The sequence below is a fragment of the Triturus cristatus genome, chromosome 4_2 (assembly GCF_964204655.1).
Source record: "Triturus cristatus chromosome 4_2, aTriCri1.1, whole genome shotgun sequence".
Lineage (NCBI taxonomy): Eukaryota > Metazoa > Chordata > Amphibia > Caudata > Salamandridae > Triturus > Triturus cristatus.
The window spans coordinates 176,622,997-176,643,509 of NC_140586.1; the positions used below are offsets into that span (position 1 = coordinate 176,622,997).

The 20,513-nt window shown below is 56.7% G+C and overlaps 1 protein-coding gene and 1 pseudogene across 1 annotated transcript in view; both read right to left on the reverse strand.

Annotated features, from left to right (window-relative positions):
• Positions 1-4,424, reverse strand: part of LOC146833297 (28S ribosomal RNA) — a 6,200-nt pseudogene extending 1,776 nt beyond the window's left edge.
• The window catches only part of LOC146833296 (uncharacterized), a 215,256-nt gene that overhangs the window by 55,344 nt on the left and 139,399 nt on the right, over positions 1-20,513 (reverse strand). The gene's annotated exons all lie outside the window — the stretch shown is intronic.

A 20,513-nucleotide genomic window follows, 5' to 3' on the forward strand; every position in this document is an offset into this window, starting at 1 on the left:
AACATCATTACATTGCGGCCAAATACCCCGACATCCTACAATAAAGCCATGAAATTTTACAGTTTTACAGTTGGTAAGATCTTTGATTTGCTGTGATAGATCCTGATAATATTTAACTTTACTCTCATACGCTAATTCAAGGGAATTCTGAGAGTTTTCATAACGAACTGAAACCACTACAGCAGTACCATTTTTGGTGAACACTACATCTGGTTTTCTTAGTTCACCTTGACTATTTTTGACATGAGGTTCCCTGTATGTCATCCATCCACACCTTTTTGCTCTATCAATTAGCAATTCCAACACTTTGTTATGCCTTTTTATTCTTATGTCCTTGGTTTTAGGACATGCACCTGAAATATGTGCAATTGTTTCACACACATCTTTACAGTATCTACAAGTAGCAAATGTACGATTTCTTCCCCTAGTGATGATTTCTCTAGTATACAAGACATTTGCTCTCAACATTAGCGCAGCTATGTATTGATTTTCTTTTATTTTGTTATGTTTGCTGATCCAAAAATTTGAGGTTGGATTACTTGCTAAGTATTTTATACCATCACCTTGGACAGGGAGATTTGCCCATTTCTCAAATTCTTCTTTCCTCCAGTCATATGTTGCTACCAAATTCAATTCATGACTCAGAAATCTACTGCCTAAAATATTGAGTTTGTGTGTTTTAATAATGCTATCAATTTTTTCATTGATTACTTCTCCTGCATACATGAATGAATGAGCTATGTACAGATCTGGAGCTTCCCTGAGGTACAATAAGTTATTAATTTTGTTCAGACCAATTGTCGTACATAACTTTGGAATACTGAGGCCCCCCAAAGGATCTTTTTGAATATAGGAGACCATCACATGTGTATGCAGGTAGGTGTAGAAAATGTTTGACATACTTTCTAATTGTTTGATCCAGAATGTTTAAACTTTTCGCTTCTGTTCCTGTCATTTCCAGTTTAAATGACAGTTTAGGGATTAAGTATTGACAGAATATTTCTATTTTCTGCGTGAGCTTAAGTGGTAGATTGTCGAGTTTTTAAGCCCAGTCAACAAGAACTTCATTAATTTTGTTGTTGCTTGAATGGCCAGTGTGTGGATCAAAGTTCAGTCCGAGGTATCTCTCACTTTCTCCTGGGTGGATGTTTTCAATGTTTTGTTTTTCAAATTGCCATGGTTTACAGTTGTTTACCAGGATCTTATCTTTATGGTGACTTATATAAAATCCATGTGTTTTTTTCACATTAAGTTTTAATCCTGTTTTACTGAATTTTTCAATGATTTTCAGATTTGTACTCATTCCTTGCCAGGTGTTGCTGAGTACTGCGATGTCATCGGCAAAGGCTAGAGCGGTGATTTGCTTGATGAGATCATTGGAGCCGAATGTGAAGCCCTTGCCTTCTATCTGAAGATCACAGATCAGAGGATCCATGGCAATATTAAACAGCAGTGGGGATAAAGAGTCACCTTGCTTAACTCCTGACTTCATTGTTATTTCTGGAGTTGCTTCATTGTTTTTTCCCTTGAAAAATGTTGTTGAGTCAGTGTATAAGTCTTTTATTATGTCTCTGATGCATGATGGAACTCTGTGTCTTGCAAGACTCTGTAGAATATGACCATGGCTGACAGAGTCAAAAGCTTTTGAGATATCTACGAACACCACTGCCAACGAGCTTCTGTTCTTTCTTGCCCCTTTTATAATGTTTTGCAGAAGAGTCATATTTTCGAGACAACCTCTCACCTTCATGAAGCCTTTTTGTCTCGTATTTATTTCATTTGGCTACCTTAAGAGAGTCATAGTTAGTCCTGCCATTAACCCGCACATCATTGAATTTCTTCATTTTGACATTCAGAGCACTGGACAGAAATCACATCTCGACAACACCCGCCTCAGGCCTTCGCGATGCTTTGTTTTAATTAAACCGTCGGATTCCCCTGGTCCGCACCAGTTCTAAGTCAGCTGCTAGGCGCCGGCCGAGGCAGAACGCCGGCACCACGCCCCCGGGGAGGGGGCACGGGGATAGGCGACCACCGCAGCTAGGGCAATCCACAGGAAGGGCCCGGCTCGTGTCCAGAGTCGCCACCGCCCCGAAGGGAGGTACCTCGTCCAGCTGCGGCGCGCGCCCAGCCCGACCAACCCAGCCCTTAGAGCAAATCCTTATCCCAAAGTTATGGATCTGACTTGCCGACTTCCCTTACCTATATTGTTCGAATATGCTGGGGGCTGTTCACCTTGGAGACCTGCTGCGGCTATGGGTACGAACCATCGCGAGATACACACCATCTCCCCCGGATTTTCAAGGACCAGCGAGAGCTCACCGGACACCGCCGGAACCGCAATGCTTTCCAAGGCTCGGGCCCCTCTCTCGGGGCGAGCCATTCCAGGGCGCCCTGCCCTACACAAAGAAAAGTGAACTCTCCCCGGGGGTCCCACCGGCTTTTCCCGGACAGTTTGCGTTACCGCACTGGATGCTGCGAGGGTGCCCGTCTCCGCCACTCCGGGGATCTGAACCAGACACCCTTTCGATCGGCCGAGGGCAACCAAAGCCGTTGCCCGTCCCTTCCGAACGGCGCTCGCCCATCTTTTAGGACCGACTTACCCATGTTCAACTGCTGTTCACATCTAACCCATCTCCACTTCGGCGTTCAAAGTTCTCGTTTGAATATTTGCTACTACCACCAAGATCTGCACCTGCAGCGGCACCACCCGGGCCCTCGCTCCGGACTTCCGTGCGCAATGCAGCGGCCCTCCTACTCGTCGCGGCTTAGCCCCCGCGACTCGCAGCGACGGCCGGGAATGGACCAGATGCTCCAGCGCCATCCATTTTCAGGCCTAATTGATTTGGCAGGTGAGTTGTTACACACTCCTTAGCAGATTCCGACTTCCATGGCCACCGTCCTGCTGTCTATATCAAGCAACACCTTTTCTGGGGTCTGATGAGCATCGGCATCGGGCGCCTTAACCTGGCGTTCTGTTCATTCCGCAGCGCCAGTTCTGCTTACCAAAAGTGGCCCACTAGACACTCAAATTCCATGCCTGGCTCCACGCCAGCAAGCCGGGCTTCTTACCCATTTAAAGTTTGAGACTAGGTTGAGATCGTTTCTGCCCAAAGACCTCTAATCATTCGCTTTACCAGATAAAACTGGGGGCTCCGAGCGCCAGCTATCCTGAGGGAAACTTCGGAGGGAAACAGCTACTAGATGGTTTGATTAGTCTTTCGCCCCTACACCCAGGTCGGATGACCGATTTGCACGTACGGACCAATACGGACCTCCACCAGAGTTTCCTCTGGCTTCACCATGCCCAGGCATAGTTTACCATCTTTCAGGTCCTATCACGAACACGCTCATGCTCCACCTCCCCGCCGGAGCGGGCGAGACGGGCCGGTGGTGTGCCCACTGCTGGAAATGGGGCGGGATCCCACCTCAGCCGGCGCATGGTGGCCCTCACCTTCATTGTACCACAGGGTTTCACTCGGCCCTCCGACTCACTCACGTGTTACACTCCTTGGTCTGTGTTTCAAGAGTGGTCGGGTGGGTAACCGACATCGCCGCAGACCCCTGGCGCCTGGCGTGGGCCTCCTCATGCGGTCGGTGCACATTGAGAACAGTCTGCCCCAGTCGACAGTCGTGCCAGGAGCAGGGGGCCCCGTCCCCCCTTCAACCGCCCCGCCATTCCCTGAGGTGTGGCCGGGAACAGGTGCCTGGAGGAGGTCGCGGAGGTGGTCGAATCTCCCTCTGCCCCATGGACATGGCGAAGCTGCTGCCAGGGGGGCTGTAACACCCTCCGCCAGAGCAGAGGGCCACCTGCCACCCCAAAGCCTTCCCAGCCGACCCGGAGCCAGTCATGGCACACTGCCGCGGAGGAAATGCGCGGTGCGGGGGCCGGGTAGGGCCCGGGCGATGGTCCCGCAGAGGGGATCTGGAACTCCCAGGCTACCGACCTTCCCACTGTGTTGAATCCTCCGGGCGGACTGCACAGACCCCACCCGTTTACCTCTCGACGGTTTCATGCCCTCTTGAACTCTATCTTCAAAGTTCTTTTCAACTTTCCCTTACGGTACTTGTTGGCTATCTGTCTCGCGCCCATATTCAGCCTTAGATAGAGTTTACCACCTGCTTTGGGCTGCATTCCCAAGCAACCCGACTCCGAGAAGACCCGATCCCGGCGCGCCAGGGGCTGCTACCGGCCTAACACCATCCGTGGGGTGACCCTCGATCAGAAGGACTTGGCCCCCTGAGCGACGCTGGGGAGTCGGTCTTCTGTATGCCACATTTCCCACGCCTGCTGCCGGGCGGGGATTCGGCGCTGGGATCTTCTCTCTTAACTCGCCGTTACTGGGGGAATCCTAGTTAGTTTCTTTTCCTCCGCTTAGTAAAATGCTTAAATTCAGCGGGTCGCCACGTCTGATCTGAGTTTGTAGTCGGAAGAAAATGCCAGAGCATAAAGGGGGAGCCGGGGAAGTCCAGGCCCCTGCCGGAGCAGGGGCCTGGCATCCCGGCATCGCACACCCTCTTTCCCCGGATCTGGAGGGGTTTCGCCCTCCCCGGAAAGCTGGCTCGTGGAGGTGGACGCCCGAGGAGTGTGCACGCGGGCAGCCGGTGGGACACCACAGACAGCCACTCCTGGAGCCCTTGCTGGGATCCGGGAGGAAAATCTTCCAGGAAAGCCTGGCCATCTAGTCACCCCATTGGAAAGCATTGCGTGTGACCGGATGGCCGAGGGGATAGATGCGACCAGATGGCCGAGGGGAAAGATGCAAACAGATGGCCGGGCTCTAAGCCATCTGGTCACTCTGTTTCCCAGCGAAAGACTGAGCTGGCGCTGGGTCATGGGGGACCAGAGGCCCGGGTCCCCAGCCATGGAGGCTGCAAAGGGGACCCGACGGGCCCTCCGACCCGGGGCCCGCCGACACCTTCACAAGCAGGGGAGGCCTGCACGGGACGGACGGACCCCGTCCTGGTCCTTTGGTGGAGCTGCTGCCGGGGGATGGGGCCCAGGGCCGGAGCACCCGACCCGGGCCCTTCGGGGCCCATGGACCCAGCCGGGGCTCCCAGGCCCAGAAGCAAAGGGGAAGCCTCCCCGAGCCCACCGGACACCATCCTGGGCACCCTGCCATGCAGCAGGACCGAGGACAGAGCCCCGGGTGGGGAGACCACACTCCCCGGGGTCCTCAGGGGGCCCGGCCAGAGCTCCTGAACCCAGGTAAACAAGGGGAGGCTCCTGAGGCACAACGGAACCCGGTACCAGGCCCTTGGAGGAACGGCAGGCTGGGGGGCAGGGCCCAGGGCCGGAGCACCCAACCCGGGTCCCGGCAGGGCCCCTGTACCCAGCCGGGGCTCCAAGGCCCAGAGGCACAGGGGAAGCCTCCCTGGGCCCGCCGGACACCATCCCGGGCACCTGCCACACGGCAGGACTGAGAACAGAGCCCGGGGTGGGGAGGACCACCGGAGTACTCAGGGGAGGACTGCCCAGGACCCCTGTACCCGGCCAAGCAGGGGGAGGCTCCCCGGGCATGGGAGGTCTTTGCCTCCGGGTCCAGGAGCACTGGCTGGGTCCATGGGCCCCACCAGGCCCCAGGTCTGGTGCTCCAGCCCTGGGCCCCATCCCAGGCCTTTGGCAGGGCAGCAGGCCTGGGGACAGGGCCCAGGGCTGGAGCACCTAACCTGGGGCCTGGTGGGGCCCATGGACCCAGCCAGTGCTCCTGGGCCCGGAGGCAAAGACTTCCCGGGCCCGCGGGACCCCGTCCCGGGCACCCTGCCATGCAGCAGGACCAAGGACAGAGCCCAGGGTGGGGAGGCCACCATCCCCGCTACCTCTGGGTGCCCCTGACACAAGCCAGGCAGGGGGAGGCTCCCCATGCCCACAGGACCCTATCCATGGGAGCCTGCCACGCGGCAGGCCTGGGGACGTAGGCTGGGGTGGCGTCCTGGCCCGTCCAGCTGCCGGCAGAGAACCACTAGGCCGTGAGGGGTTCCAGAGTATCCTGTCCCTAGTAGTCCAGAGGAAAGCTACCCCTCTTTCTGGGAATCCGTGTGCACCGTGAGACTCGGGGGACACTAGGCGCAGACACACCCGACCTCCTGGAGCCCTGGCTGGGATCCGGGAGGCAAATGAGCCCCCATCAGGACTTCCAGGGCAGCCTGGTCAACTGGTCGCCCCATTGGAAAGTATTGCGTGCAACCAGATGGTGGCGGGGAAAGGTGCGACCAGATGGCCAGGACCGAAAGGACTCCCATCTGAATGCCACAAGCCTTCGTGGGTAGGGATCCCGCCTGCCCACGCAGGGCTCAGTGGGCTCCATGTCCCGGGGGCTGGGGGACCCCGGCTGGGCCTCGAGCAAGGGAAAGACCACTGAAGCTCTCGGGGGAGGACTGCCCAGGACCCATGGAGCCCATCCCGGGCACTTTGCCACGCTGCGGGCCGGAGGAGGGAGAGTCCCGGACGGAGAGGTGTTGTCCGGGCATAGCCCATCTGGTCCCCGACAAAGAACCGCCAGCCCCAGAGGGGTGTTCCTGCATACCCTGCCACTACTAATGCGGAGGAAAGGTACCCCTCTTTCTGGAACCCGTGCACACCCTGAGACTGAGGGGACCAAAGGCGCGGATGTGCCCGACCTCCTGGAGCCCTGGCTGGGATCTGGGAGGCGAATTAACCCCCATTGGGACTTCCAGGGCAGCCCAGCCATCTGGTCGCCCCATTGGAAAGTATTGCGTGCGACCAGATGGCCGAGGGGAAAGGTGCGACCAGATGGCCGGGACCGAAAGGACACCCATCTGCCTGCCCCAAGCTGAGCCATAGCGGTAGGGCTCCCGCCTGTCATTGTAGGGCTCCGGGGCTCTGCACAAGGGACCCTTGTCCCAGGCAGATGGACACTTGGCAAACCGCAGGACGGGGGCTCCCACACCCCAGGCCCTGACCGACACCCAGGCCCCGGGGCCGGTCCTTGCTTCTCAACCCAGCCAGGCCTGGGAGATTGGGGAGCCTGCCCGGGCACGAGTGACCCCTGTCCTGGGCACACAGACCCTCAGCACGTGCGCTCGATTTTCACAAATTTTTTCCATAATTCCCAATAGTGACATTATGCCAATTCCACCCAGCTCTAATAATCACTCACCTATACAGTCAGTCACGCACCCACTGAGTCATCCATACAAGCACTCATACACCCACTTATTCACCAATACACCTTGGTATATATATTTAACACTCCTAAACTGTTTTAAACACTCACAGACACTGGATGATGTAATCTGAGATGTCATCAATGATGTCACTGACCATGTTATGAGTGATGTAATATGTGAGGTCATCAGCAGTGTGCTGCGGGGGAGCGAGTTATAGTTAGCTCAGCTAACTATAACTGCTGATTTCTCTGGTTTTGTAAGAGTGAAATGTCCAACTAACTATAACATCCCTGTAACCTTTGGTTTTTTCAGTGATATATATATATATATATATATACACACACACACACACACACACACACACACACACACACGTGAACAAGGCTTCTAAGGGAGCTGAAATGCGTTGTGTAATATAACACTTTTGACGATTCGCATTTTTGTACGAAGTCTATTAGTTCTGAGAGCGTACGTACTACGAGAGGATTCAGAATATATATATATTTTTCAATTTAAGCCAGGGGTTTCCAGTGCACCAACATTTATGACAGTCCACCACATGTTGGCGCTGTTTAGTCTAATTACTATTTTGCACTATTCTTATAGCGTTGGGCGGGCCAAAATAGTCTGAACTGTCACACTTTTAAGAGTCCAATAGTAATTGTGTTGTTACTGCTATTGGCAGTGTTGGCAGGGGCAATGCGTGGTGCAGTCTGATTGTTTTTAACTATATCGTCCCTGAACCCTATGGTTTATTCAGTGAATTTCTAAGGGTTTTTAAATGCTAAATTCTAACTAAAACATAGCAGTCGCATTTGCAGAGTGGTGAAGAAAGGTGAGCGTGGCCACCGAACACCACTTAGCAGACTCACTGTGTGGGATTTACTGGAGGTAACAGGAGGGGTAGTTAGCCCTCAATGTCAACCTTGGGGGCCAACTATCCATCATATTACCTCCAGTAAGTCACACAAAGCAGGATTGCTAACTTCTCATAGCAGGCCACGCCCCCTTTCTCCATCAATCTGCAGACGCGCCTCTTGGCGCTTTCTGGGTTGGGGGATTAAGTCCCCTTGAATCCTGTGGGTCCCTGGGGGCCAACTAGCCCACCAGCTGCCGCCAGTAAGCGCCACAGAGCTGGATTGCAGAGAGGTGGTCCGAGGCCACGCCACCTTTTTACCACTCTGCAAATGCGGCTCCTGGTGCACTGCTGCTTGGAGGATGAAGTCCACTTGTGTCCTGAGGTCCTAAGGCAAGCCCGTCTGCGCCTGTCCGTGTCCCAACCACGGCCAGCACCAGGATCCCTGGCTGTCCCAGGCCCCACCGCTATGATTCCACCACCCTCCACACACTCAATCCCGGAAGGCACACCGACTGCGAAAGAGCCTCGCATTACACCACCCACAGACGGTTCTCGTGTAGACCCTGCCGTAGATCCTTCACCATCGACAAACCCCCACTACCGCCGAAGGCCCACCTGATGCACATACCACTGAAACCCTGACATGCATCCTCCTCAACGTGCGCTCCCAGCACCGACACGCCGTAGAGATCTAGGACCTGACTGACACCCTCTTGCCCGACGTCGCCTTCTTCACAGAAACCTGGACCAACACCACCTCCGCTCCCAGCATCGCCACTGCCATCCCCGATGGCTACAAGATCGAGAGAAAGGACCGCCCCCACCGCCCAGAGGAGGACTCACCATCGCACACAAGACCCCCCTCCGAATCTCATCCTCCGGCACAAGCGATCCCCACTCCAACACAGAACACCTCCACTTTCAGATCCAGACCAACCCCAGGACCACGCTACGTGGCACCCTCATCTATACACTGCAGCGACCTCGCATCCAGGCCACAACTACCATCGCTGAGCTCGCCGCCCCCTACACTGTGAAAAAGTGACCTGATCTATGCTGTCCACTAGTTCTAGTGGGCACCTTGTATCAGTCCAAACAACCCCTTATGGTGAATGGTTAAAGACAACCTTATATGAAAGCTATTCTAGTGGTAGCTATGGAGAGCAGCCTTCAGGCTAAGTCTTGAAGGAATGTAAAGTAGCTTGTTTTACCAGTCTATAATCTCTTGAATGATCAAATGAAAAGACAACCACACCAGGTATATATTCAAAATATATGTATTTAGGATAAAACACATCCCTCTAGTCTCTTCATGAGACTGGAGTTCGAAGTACTTAGTTTACAAGTGAGCAAGCATCAGTAAAAGCACAAATACACGTTTGGACCCTAGGGGCGTACCAAACCATATACCAAAAAAGTGGTATAAGAACCACAACTGGAATAGGCACTAGCCTATTGCCTTTAGAATCGCTGGGACCCCAAGGAACCACCCAAGGTAGTGACACAGGGGACCCACAGGGACTGTATGCAGTGTGTAAACACAACCGCGGGTTTCCCATTATCTTCTATGGGCAATGTCGCGGTTGGAAATTTAAAGATTAGGGACACTTAGAATCGAGTCAGGACCAAACCCTTTTGGACGCGACCCGACACCAAAAGACACCTATGCACCCGGCTTCCCTGGGTGAGGGAACTCGAGTACTCCGGTACTCTCGTGGGTGCTAGCCCTAGAACTTCCTAAGTCTAGATTACAAGTGTCCCTAATCTTTAAAATTCCAACCGCGACATTTCCCATAGAAAGTAATAGGAACCCACGGTTGTGTTTCCAGACTGAATACAGTTCCAGTGGGTCCCCTGTATTCCTACCTTAGGTGGTTCCGTGGGGTCCCAGCGATTCTAGAGGAAATAGGGCTAGTGCCTATTACAGTTGTGGTTCTTATACCACTTTTTTAGTATATGGTTTGTTATGCCCCTAGGGCTCAAACGTGTATTTGTGCTTTTACTGATGCCTAATCACTTGTAACTTTAGTACTTCGAACTCCAGTCTCATAAAGAGACTAGAGGGGGGTGTTTGATCTTAAATACATATATTTTGAATACATACCTGGAGTGGTTGTCCTTTCATTGAATCATTCAAGAGATTAGACTTGTAAAACAAGATGCTTTACATTCCTTCAAGACTTAGCCTGAATGCTGCTCTCCATAGCTACCACTAGGATAGCTTTCACATAAGGTTGTCTTTAACCATTCACCATAAGGGGTTGTTTGGACTGATACAAGGTGCCTACTAGAACTAGTGGACAGCATACATCAGGACACCTTCTCACAGGGAGGGGGGGAGGGAGGGATGGGGGGTAGCTAACAATCTGTTCTAGCCCTGGTGGGAGGGAGGGAGGGATTGGGGGGAAGGAAAAACTGTGTTCCAGCCCTGGTGGGAGGGAGGGATAGGGGGGAAGATAACGCTCTGTTCCAGCCTTGGTGGGAGGAAGGGAGGGAGGGAGGTAAAGCTAACACTGTTCCAGCCCTGGAGGGAGGGAGGGAGGGAGGGATATGGGGAAGGTAACACTCTGTTCCAGCCCTGGTGGGAGGGAGGGAGGGATAGGGGGAAGGTAAAACTCTGCTCCATCCCTGGTGGGAGGAACGGAGGGAGGGAAAGGTGACAAACTATTCCAGTCCTGGTGGGAGGGATAGGGGGAAGGTAACACTCGGTTACAGCCCTGGTGGGAGGGAGGGAGGAAGGGATTGGGAGGGAATGTAACACTCTGTTCAAGCCCTGGTGGGAGGGAGGGATAGGGGGAAGGTAACACTCTGTTCCAGTCCTGGTGTGTGGGAGGGAGGGATGGGGGAAGGTAACTGTTCCAGCCCTGGTGGGAGGGCGGGTGGGAGGTATAGGGGGGAAGGTAACACTATTCCAGCCCAGGTGGGAGGGAGGGATAGGGGGAAGGTAACACACTGTTCCAGCCCTGGTGGGAGGGAGGGAGGGAGGGAAAGGTAACACTCTGTTCCAGCCCTGGTGGGAGGGATGGGGGTAAGGTAATACTCTGTTCCAGTCCTGGTGGGAGGGAGGGAGGGATAGGGGGAAGGTAAAACTCTGTTCCAACCCTGGTGGGAGGGAGGGAGGGATAGGGTGAAGGTAAAACTCTGTTCCAGCCCTGGTGGGAGAAAGGGAGGGAGGGAAAGGTAACTCTCTGTTCCAGCCCTGGTGGGAGGGGGATGGTAACACTATTCCAGTCCTGGTGGGAGGGAGGGAGGGTGGGAAAGGTAGCACCCTGTTCCAGCCCTGGTGGGAGGTAGGGAGGGATAGGGGGAAGGTAACACTCTGTTCCTGCCCTGGTGGGACGGAGGGAGGGAGGACGGGATGGGGGTAGGTAACACTCTGTTCCAACCCTGGTTGGAGGGATGGGGGAATGTAACACTCTGTTCCAGCCCTGGTGGGAGGGAGGGATATGGGGAAGGTAACACTGTTCCAGCACAGGTGGGAGGGATACGGGGGATAGGGGGGAAGGTAACACTCTGTTCCATCCCTGCTGAAAGGGAGGGAGGTAGAGAAAGGTAACACTCTGTTCCAGAACTGGTGGGAGGGAGGGAGGGGTGGGGGAAGGCAACACTATTCCAGCCTTGGCGGGAGGGAGGGATAGGGGGAAGGTAACACTGTTCCAGCCCTGGTGGGAGGGAGGGATAGGTGAAAGGTAACACTCTGTTCTAGCCCGGGAGGGAGGGAGGGAGGGATGTGGGATGGTAACACTCTATTCCAGCCCTTGTGGGAGGGAGGGAGGGAGGTAACACTCTGTTCCAGTCCTGGTGGGAGGGATGGAGGGAGGTAGGGATAGGGGTAAGATAAAACTCTGTTCCAGCCCAGGAGGGAGGGAGGGATGGGGAAGGTAACACGCTGTTCCAGCCCTGGAAGAAGAGAGGGAGGAAGGGAGAGAGGGTGGGAGGGAAAGGTAACACTCTGTTCCAGCCCTGGTTGGAGGGAGGGAGGATTTGGGGGAAGGTAACACTCTGTTCCAGCCCAGGTGGGAGGGACGGAAGGAGGGATAGGTGGAAGGTAATACACTGTTCCAGCCCTGGTGGATGGGAGGGAGGGATAGGGGGGATGGGGAAGGTAACACTGTTCCAGCCCTGGTGGGAAGGAGGGATAGGGGAAGGTAGCACTCTGTTCCAGCCCTGGTGGGAGGGAGGGAAAAGTAACACGCTGTTCCAGCCTGGGAGGGAGGGAGGGAGGGATAGGGGAAAGGTAACACTATGTTCCAGCCCTGGTGGCTGAGAGGGAGGGAGGGACAGGGGGAAGGTAACACTATGTTCCAGCCCTGGTGGCTGAGAGGGAGGGACAGGGGGAAGGTAACACTCTGTTCCAGCCCTGGTGGGAGGAACGGAGGGAGGGAAAGGTGACAAACTGTTCCAGCCCTGGCGGGAGAGAGGGAGGGATGGGGGGTAGGTAACACTTTGTTCCAGCCCTGGTAGGAGGGAGGGAGGGGGAAGGGATAGGGGTATGGTAACACTATGTTCCAGCCCTGGTGGGAGAGAGGGAGGGAGGGATGGATGGGGGTATGGTAACACTCTGTTCCAGTCCTGGTGGGAGAGAGGGAGGGAGGGATGGGCGAAGTTAACACTCTGTTCCAACCTTGGTGAGAGGTAGGGATGGGGGAAGGTAACACTCTGTTCAAGCCCTGGTGGGAGGGAGGGAGGGATAGATAGGGGGAAGGTAGCACTCTGGTCCAGCCCTGGCGGGACAGAGGGAGGGATAGGGGGAAGGTTACACTCTGTTCCAGCCCTGGTGGGAGGAAGGGAGGGAAAGGTAACACTGTTCCAGCCCTAGTCGGGAGGGAGGGATAGGGGGGAGGTAACACTCTGTTCCAGCCCTGGTGGGAAGATGGATGGGAGGGAGGGAAAGATAACACTCTGTTCCAGCACTGGTGGGTGGGAGGGTGGGATGGGGGGATGCTAACACTCTATTCCAGCCCTGGTGGTAGGGAGGGAGGGAGGGAAAATTAGCACTCTGTTCCAGCCCTTGTGGGAGGGAGGGATGGGGGATGGTAACAATCAATCAATCAAAGCATTTATATAGCGCACTACTCACCCAGAGGGTCTCAAGGCGCTGGGGGAGGGGGGTCCGCTACTGCTCGAACAGCCAGGTCTTGAGTTGCTTCCTGAAGGCGAGGTGGTCCTGGGTCAGGCGGAGGTGGGTCGGGAGGGAGTTCCATGTCTTGGCGGCGAGGTAGGAGAAGGACCGTCCCCCTGTGGTGGCTCTACGGATGCGGGGGACGGCGGCGAGGGCGTGGCCGGTCGATCGAAGCTGGCGTTTGGGAGCGTAGAAGTTGAGGCGGCTGTTGAGGTATACTGGGCCTTGGTTGTGTAGGGCTTTGTGTGCGTGGGTGAGGAGTCGGAAGGTGATTCTCTTGTTCACTGGGAGCCAGTGCAGGTCTCTCAGGTGTCTGGAGATGTGGCTGCGACGGGGGATGTCCAGGATGAGTTGTGCTGAGGCGTTCTGGATTCGCTGGAGTCTCTTCTGGAGTTTGGCCGTGGTTCCGGCGTAGAGGGAGTTGCCGTAGTCGAGACGGCTGGTGACGAGGGCCTGGGTGACCGTCTGCCTGGTCTCGGTGGGGGTCCACCGGAAGATCTTACGTAGCATGCGCAGGATGTTGAAGCACGACGAGGAGACGGCGTTGACTTGTCTGGTCATGGAGAGGGAGGAGTCCAGGATGAAGCCCAGGTTGCGTGTGTGGTCTGTTGGTTTGGGTGCGCTGCCTAGGGCGGGGGGCCACCAGGAGTCGTCCCAGTCAGAGGGTGAGGATCCCAGGATGAGGACTTCCGTCTTGTCCGAGTTCAGTTTCAGGCGGTTGTTCTTCATCCATTCGGCTACTTCTTTCATCCCTTCGTGAAGGTTGGCTCTGGCGGTGGCAGGGTCGTTGGTGAGGGAGAGAATCAGCTGGGTGTCGTCGGCGTAGGAGATGATGTTGAGGTTGTGCTGGCGTGCGAGGTCTGCGAGGGGGCTCATGTAGACGTTGAAGAGGGTTGGACTGAGCGAGGAGCCTTGAGGAACACCGCAGATGACTTCGGTGGCTTCAGATCTGAACGGGGGGAGGCGGACTCTGTGTCCTTCCGGCGAGGAAGGAGATGATACACTCCAGTGCCTTCTCCTGGATTCCGACGTTGCTGAGTCGCTGCACTAGTGTACGGTGGCAGACAGTGTCGAAGGCTGCGGAGAGGTCTAGGAGGATGAGGGCTGCAGTTTCTCCGTTGTCAAGCAGTGCTCGGATGTCATCGGTGGCTGCGATCAGGGCGGTCTCGGTGCTGTGGTTGGCCCGGAATCCAGACTGCGAGAGGTCGAGGGAACCGTTCGTCTCGAGGAAGGCGGCCAGCTGCTTGTTGACGGTCTTCTCGATGACTTTTGCAGGAAACGGGAGCAGCGAGATGGGGCGGTAGTTCTTGAGGTCGGTGGGGTCGGCTGATGGCTTCTTTAGTAGAGCGCTGAGTTCGGCGTGCTTCCAGCTCTCCGGGAAGGTAGCGGTGTCAAAGGAGGTGTTGATGATGTCCCGCAGGTGGGGTGCGATGACAGCGTCGGCCTTGTTGAAGACGTGGTGAGGGCAGGGGTCGGTAGGAGATCCGGAGTGGATGGAGTTCATGGTGCGGACGGTGTCTTCGGTGCTGATCGGGGTCCAGGCGCGGAGGGTGGTGGTGGGGGGCGGTGGTTCGGTCGTGGCGTGCGTCGGTTGAGTGCTGAAGCTGTTGTGTATGTCAGCGATCTTGTTGTGGAAGTAGGAGGCGAGGGAGTTGCAGAGGTCTTGCGAAGGGGTGATGTCGTTGATCCGGCGTTGGGGTTGGAGAGCTCTTTAATGATGTTGAAGAGTTCCTTGCTGTTGTGTGCGTTGTTGTCCAGTCGTTCCTTGAATGCGGTTTTCTTGGCGGCGTGGATGAGTTGGTGGTGTTTTCGGGTGGCGAGCTTGAGAGCAGTCATGTTGTCCGGTGTTGGGTCTCTGCGCCAGGTTCTCTCGAGGGCTCGGCAGTTCTTCTTGGAGCTCTTGAGTTCGTCGGTGAACCATGGGGCTTTCTTGCTGCCGGGTCTGCTAGGCGGGGTCTTCAGAGGGGCGAGGTAGTCTGCGCAGTTGCTGATCCACTTTGCGAGGTTGGTGGCCGCCTGGCTTGGGTTCGTTGCGCTGGTGGGAGGGTTCATGCTCAGGGAGGTCGCGAGCTGGTCGGCTGTGATCTTGTTCCAGCTTCTGCGTGCAACCTGTTGCTGGTGGTGGTGGATCGTGGTCCTTCTGAAGCTGAAGTGGACGCAGCTGTGGTCCGTCCAGTGGAGTCCGGTGGCGTGGCTGAAGGCGATGTCCTTGCTGGATGAGAAGACGGGGTCGAGTGTGTGTCCGGCGTAGTGGGTGGGGGTGGTGACCAGCTGCTTGAGTCCCAGGTTTGCGAGGTTGTCCAGCAGGGTGGTGGTGTTGCGGTCGTTGTTCTCCAGGTGGAAGTTGAGGTCCCCGAGGAGGATGTAGTCAGTGGAGAGGAGGGCGTGCGGGCTGATGAAGTCGGCGATGTCTTCGCTGAATTGTGTGCGTGGTCCTGGGGGTCTGTAGATGAGGGTGCCTCTGAGGGTGGTCTTGGGGTTGATGTGGACCTGGAAGTGCAGGTGCTCGGCGGGTGCGAGGGTGTCGTTGGTGTTGGTCGTGATGCGGATGGTGTTCCTGTGGATGATGGCGATGCCTCCTCTGGTCTGGTTGATGCGGTCCCTTCGGATGATCTTGTAGCCGTCTGGGATGGCGATGGCGATGTCGGGCGCTGAAGAGGCGTTCATCCAGGTTTCCGTGAGGAAGGCGACGTCTGGTGAGGTTGTGTCGAGCAGGTTCCAGAGCTCGATGGCGTGTCTGTGGACGGAGCGGGTGTTGAGCAGGATGCATTTCAGGTGGCTGCTGCTGTTGCTCGTCTTGGTCTTGATTGGTGCTGGAGTAGTGCTGGTCCGGATGCAGGTGAACTTGCAGGCGTTGCAGCAGAAGGGTCCGTGGGTGCGTCTCGGGGTGGCTCGGTAGCATCCTGGGATTCGGCCAGCGTTGAGTGCGTTGAGGGTGGCGGCGTCGTACGTCCGGCGGGTGGGCTGGGGTCTGCGGGGGCCAGGGGTCGTGACACTGGGCGCGGGCCAGGCGCGGACGGGCGCAAACGGGCTTACCTTTGGCGCACCTTCGGCGCTCAGTCAGCGCTCCCGCTGCGCGCGTCCGCTGCGCTGTCGCTCTGGGGGCGTCATAAGAAGGGGGACGAGAGGGCGGGTCAGCTGGGCGGCGGGAGCGGCTCGGCCAATTGGCCGGTGGTGGGCGGGGCCTGTGGCGAGCTGCGGCGGGAAACTGGCGAGCGGGCGGCTCTGCGGCAAGGCTGGCAGGCAGAAGCAGGAGGCGGCAGGAGGAGCAAGGGGGTGACCCGGCCTGGTGAAAGGCGCAGCGGTCACTCCCGAGCACTCCTTGCTGTCCCCTTAAGAAGGGGGACGAGAGAGCGGGTCAGCTGGGCGGCAGGAGCGGCACGGCCGGTGGTGGGCGGGGCCTGTGGCGAGCTGCGGCGGGAAACTGGCGAGCAGGCGGCTCTGCGGCAAGGCTGGCAGGCAGGAGCAGGAGGCGGCAGGAGGAACAAGGGGGTGACCCGGCCTGGTGAGAGGCGCAGCGGTCACTCCCGAGCACTCCTTGCTGTCCCCTTAAGAAGGGGGACGAGAGGGTGGGTCAGCTGGGCGGCGGGAGCGGCTCGGCCAATGGGCCGGTTGTGGGCGGGCCTGTGGCGAGCTGCGGCGGGAAACTGGCGAGCGGGCGGCTCTGCGGCAAGGCTGGCAGGCAGTAGCAGGAGGCGGCAGGAGGAGCAAGGGGGTGACCCGGCCTGGTGAGAGGCGCAGCGGTCACTCCCGAGCACTCCTTGCTGTCCCCTTAAGAAGGGGGACGAGAGGGCGGGTCAGCTGGGCGGCGGGAGCGGCTCGGCCAATGGGCCGGTGGTGGGCGGGGCCTGTGGCGAGCTGCGGCGGGAAACTGGCGAGCGGGCGGCTCTGCGGCAAGGCTGGCAGGCAAGAGCAGGAGGCGACAGGAGGAGCAAGGGGGTTACCCGGCCTGGTGAGAGGCGCAGCGGTCACTCCCGAGCACTCCTTGCTGTCCCCTTAAGAAGGGGGACGAGAGGGCGGGTCAGCTGGGCGGCGGGAGCGGTTCGGCCAATGGGCCAGTGGTGGGCGGGGCCTGTGGCGAGCTGCGGCGGGAAACTGGCGAGCGGGCGGCTCTGCGGCAAGGCTGGCAGGCAGGAGCAGGAGGCGGCAGGAGGAGCAAGGGGGTGACCCGGCCTAGTGAGAGGCGCAGCGGTCACTCCCGAGCACTCCTTGCTGTCCCCTTAAGAAGGGGGACGAGAGGGCGGGTCAGCTGGGTGGCGGGAGCAGCTCGGCCAATGGGCCGGGGGTGGGCGGGGCCTGTGGCGAGCTGCGGCGGGAAACTGGCGAGCGGGCGGCTCTGCGGCAAGGCTGGCAGGCAGGAGCAGGAGGCGGCAGGAGGAGCAAGGGGGTGACCCGGCCTGGTGAGAGGCGCAGCGGTCACTCTGTTCTAGCCCTGGTGGGAGGGAGGGAGGGATATGGGGAAGGTACCACTCTGTTCCATCCCTGGTGGGAGGGAGGGAGGGAGTGATAGAGGGAAGGTAACATTATGTTCCAGCCCTGGTGGGAGGAAGAGAGGGAGGGATGGTAACACTCTATTCCAGCCCTGGTGGGAGGGTGGGAGGAAGGGATAGAGGGAGAGAGAGAATGAAAGGTAGCACTCTCTTCCAGGCCTGGTGGGAGGGAGGGATGGGGGATGGTAACACTCTGTTCTAGCCCTGGTGGGAGGGAGGGAGGGAGCGAGCGAGCGATAGAAGGAAGGTAACACTCTGTTCCAGCCCTGGTGGGAGTAAGGGAGGGATGGAGGTAGTGAAAGGTAACACTGTTCCAGCCCTGGTGGGAGGGAGGTTTGGAAAGGTACCACTGTTCCATCCCTGGTGGGAGGGAGGGAGGGAGGGATGGTAACACTATTCCAGCCCTGGTGAGAGGGAGGGAGGGAAAGGTAACACACTGTTCCAGCCCTGGTGGGAGGGAGGGAGGGATGGGATAGGGGGAAGGTAACACTGTTCCAGCCCTGGTGGGAGGGAGGAAGGGATAGGGGGAAGATAACACTCTGTTCCAGCCCCTGTGGGAGGGATGGAGGGTGGGATGGGGGGATGGTAACACTCTATTCCAGCCCTGGTGGAAGGGAGGGAGGGATATGGGGAAGGTAACACTCTGTTCCGGCCGTGGTGGGAGGGAGGGAGGGAATGGGGGGGTAGGTAACACTCTGTTCTAGCCCTGGTGGGAGGGAGGGAGGGATAGGGGGAAGGTAACACTGTTCCAGCCCTGGTGGGAGGGAGGGATGGTAACACTATTCCAGCCCTGGTGGGAGGGAAGGACGGAGGGAGGGAGGGAATGGGGGGAGGTAACACTCTGTTCTGGCCCTGGTCGGAGGGGAGGGAGCGAGGGAGGGATAGAGGGAAGGTAACACTCTGTTCCAGCCCTGGTGGGAGGAAGGGAGGGAGGGCTGTGTGAGAAGGTGGCGCGATATATGCTGTCCACTAGTTCCAGTGGGCACCTTGTATCAGTCCAAACAACCCCTTATTGGGTATAGGTTAAAGACAACCTTTATTGAAAGCTATCCTAGTGGTAGCTATGGAGAGCAGCCTTCAGGCTAAGTCTTGAAGGAATGTAAAGCAGCTTGTTTTACTAGTCTATAATCTCTTGAATGATCAAATGAAAAGACAACCACACCAGATATACATTTAAAATATTGGTATTTAGGTTAACACACACCCCTCTCGTCTCATTATGGGGCTGGAGTTCGAAGTACTTAGCTTACAAGTGATCAAGCATCAGTAAAAGCACAAATACACGTTTGGTCCCTAGGGGCGTACCAAGCCATACCCCAAAAAAGTGGTATAAGAACCACAACTGGAATAGGACCTAGGACTATTGCCTCTAGAATCGCTGGGACCCCAAGGAACCACCCAAGGTAGTGACACATGGGACCCACGGGAGCTGTATGCAGTGTGAAAACACAACCGCGGATTCCTATTATCTACTATGGGCAATGTCGCGTTGGAAATTTCAAGATTAGGGACACTTCTAATCGAGTCTGGACCAAACCCTTTTGGAATTAATAAGTTCTAGGGATAGCACCAACGAGAGCACCAGAGTACTCAAGTTACCTCCCCCAGGGAAGCCGGGTGCATAGGTGTCTTTTGGTGTCGGGTCGTCGATTTCAAAGGAAGCCTGCAAAGAACTACTGCTGCCGGGTAGATGAGAAGTGTCTGAAGAGATCCAGCCTGGATCTAGGATGTAAGGAACCTGAAAGCAGAGGGGACAGAGTCGGGGTCACTAGCCAGTGACCGAGGGCAGGATGGACCAATGCCCACAGATATCGGGTGCTTCAGGTGAGTTGATGGGTGTCTTGACTCTTCAGCCACGAGGTCCAGGAGGTGTCGACGAAGTCCACAAGCCAGATTCGAGCTGCCCCACGAAGTCTGTCGAGTGCTGCAGTGTCGGTGGCCAGAATGGACCCAACAAGCCTTGGCAACGGCAAGTCATTGGAATTCAGAGAAAGGACTGTGGTGCAGACCAGCAAGGACTGAGGGACTCACCCAGCGAGGGTAAGTATGGGCACATCTGGAGCAACCAGGTAAGCCAATCAGAAAAGGAGTCACCTTCGTGGGGACCTGCTAGCCAACAGGCTAGTGATTGCGAAGGAGCCTCAAGCTATCGCACTTGAAGCTGGCCACGGGTCACTTGTGGAGTGGAGGCCAACAATCTTCGGTGCAGGAGGTGCTCATGGCTGTTGCTACTCAGAGCACAAGCACAACTTCGAGGAGGACCAGGAAGATGGTGTTGCTGCAAAAGTTCACGGTGTCCAGGGGTCACGGTTCCACGTCACCCACGATAGCCACGGGCCTCAGCTTTGCTGTGGACTCAGGGTAGCCTCGGGGAAGTCTGGAAATCCATGTCTGGGGATGCTGAGACTTCGGCATTCGGCAGGAGCTTCAGAATTGCAGACCAGTCAGTTGCTTCTTTGGTACCTGCCAAGCAGGGGAGTCACTCCCTGACCCCAAGGGAGATTTCTTCACTCTTCTAGTCATGAGAGAAAGTCGAAGGTCCAGGATTTCTGTTGCAGAGTTTCGTCCAGGGTAAAGTCCTAGGGACTGGATTCCTATACTTATACTAAGTTTAGGGGATGGACTAACTCTAAGGCCCCACCTATGGGTGGGCCAGGAAAGAGGGGTGGTTACACCCCTTTCCTTTGTCCAGTTTCGCGCCAGAGCAGGGGCAGGTAGCCCCTGCAACCGGTTTGAACTGGAGTATGCACAGGGACACCAAGTGTGCCCCCAGTGCAGGACTTCAAAGCACCAGAGAGTGCTCCCGCCCAGCCCCAATACGCATCAGCCTGTCTGAGGAGGTGGGTACACCTCCCCTCGACAGGAAACCTATTGTCCAGGCCTCCCATGCCAGAGATTTGGTCAGCAGCAG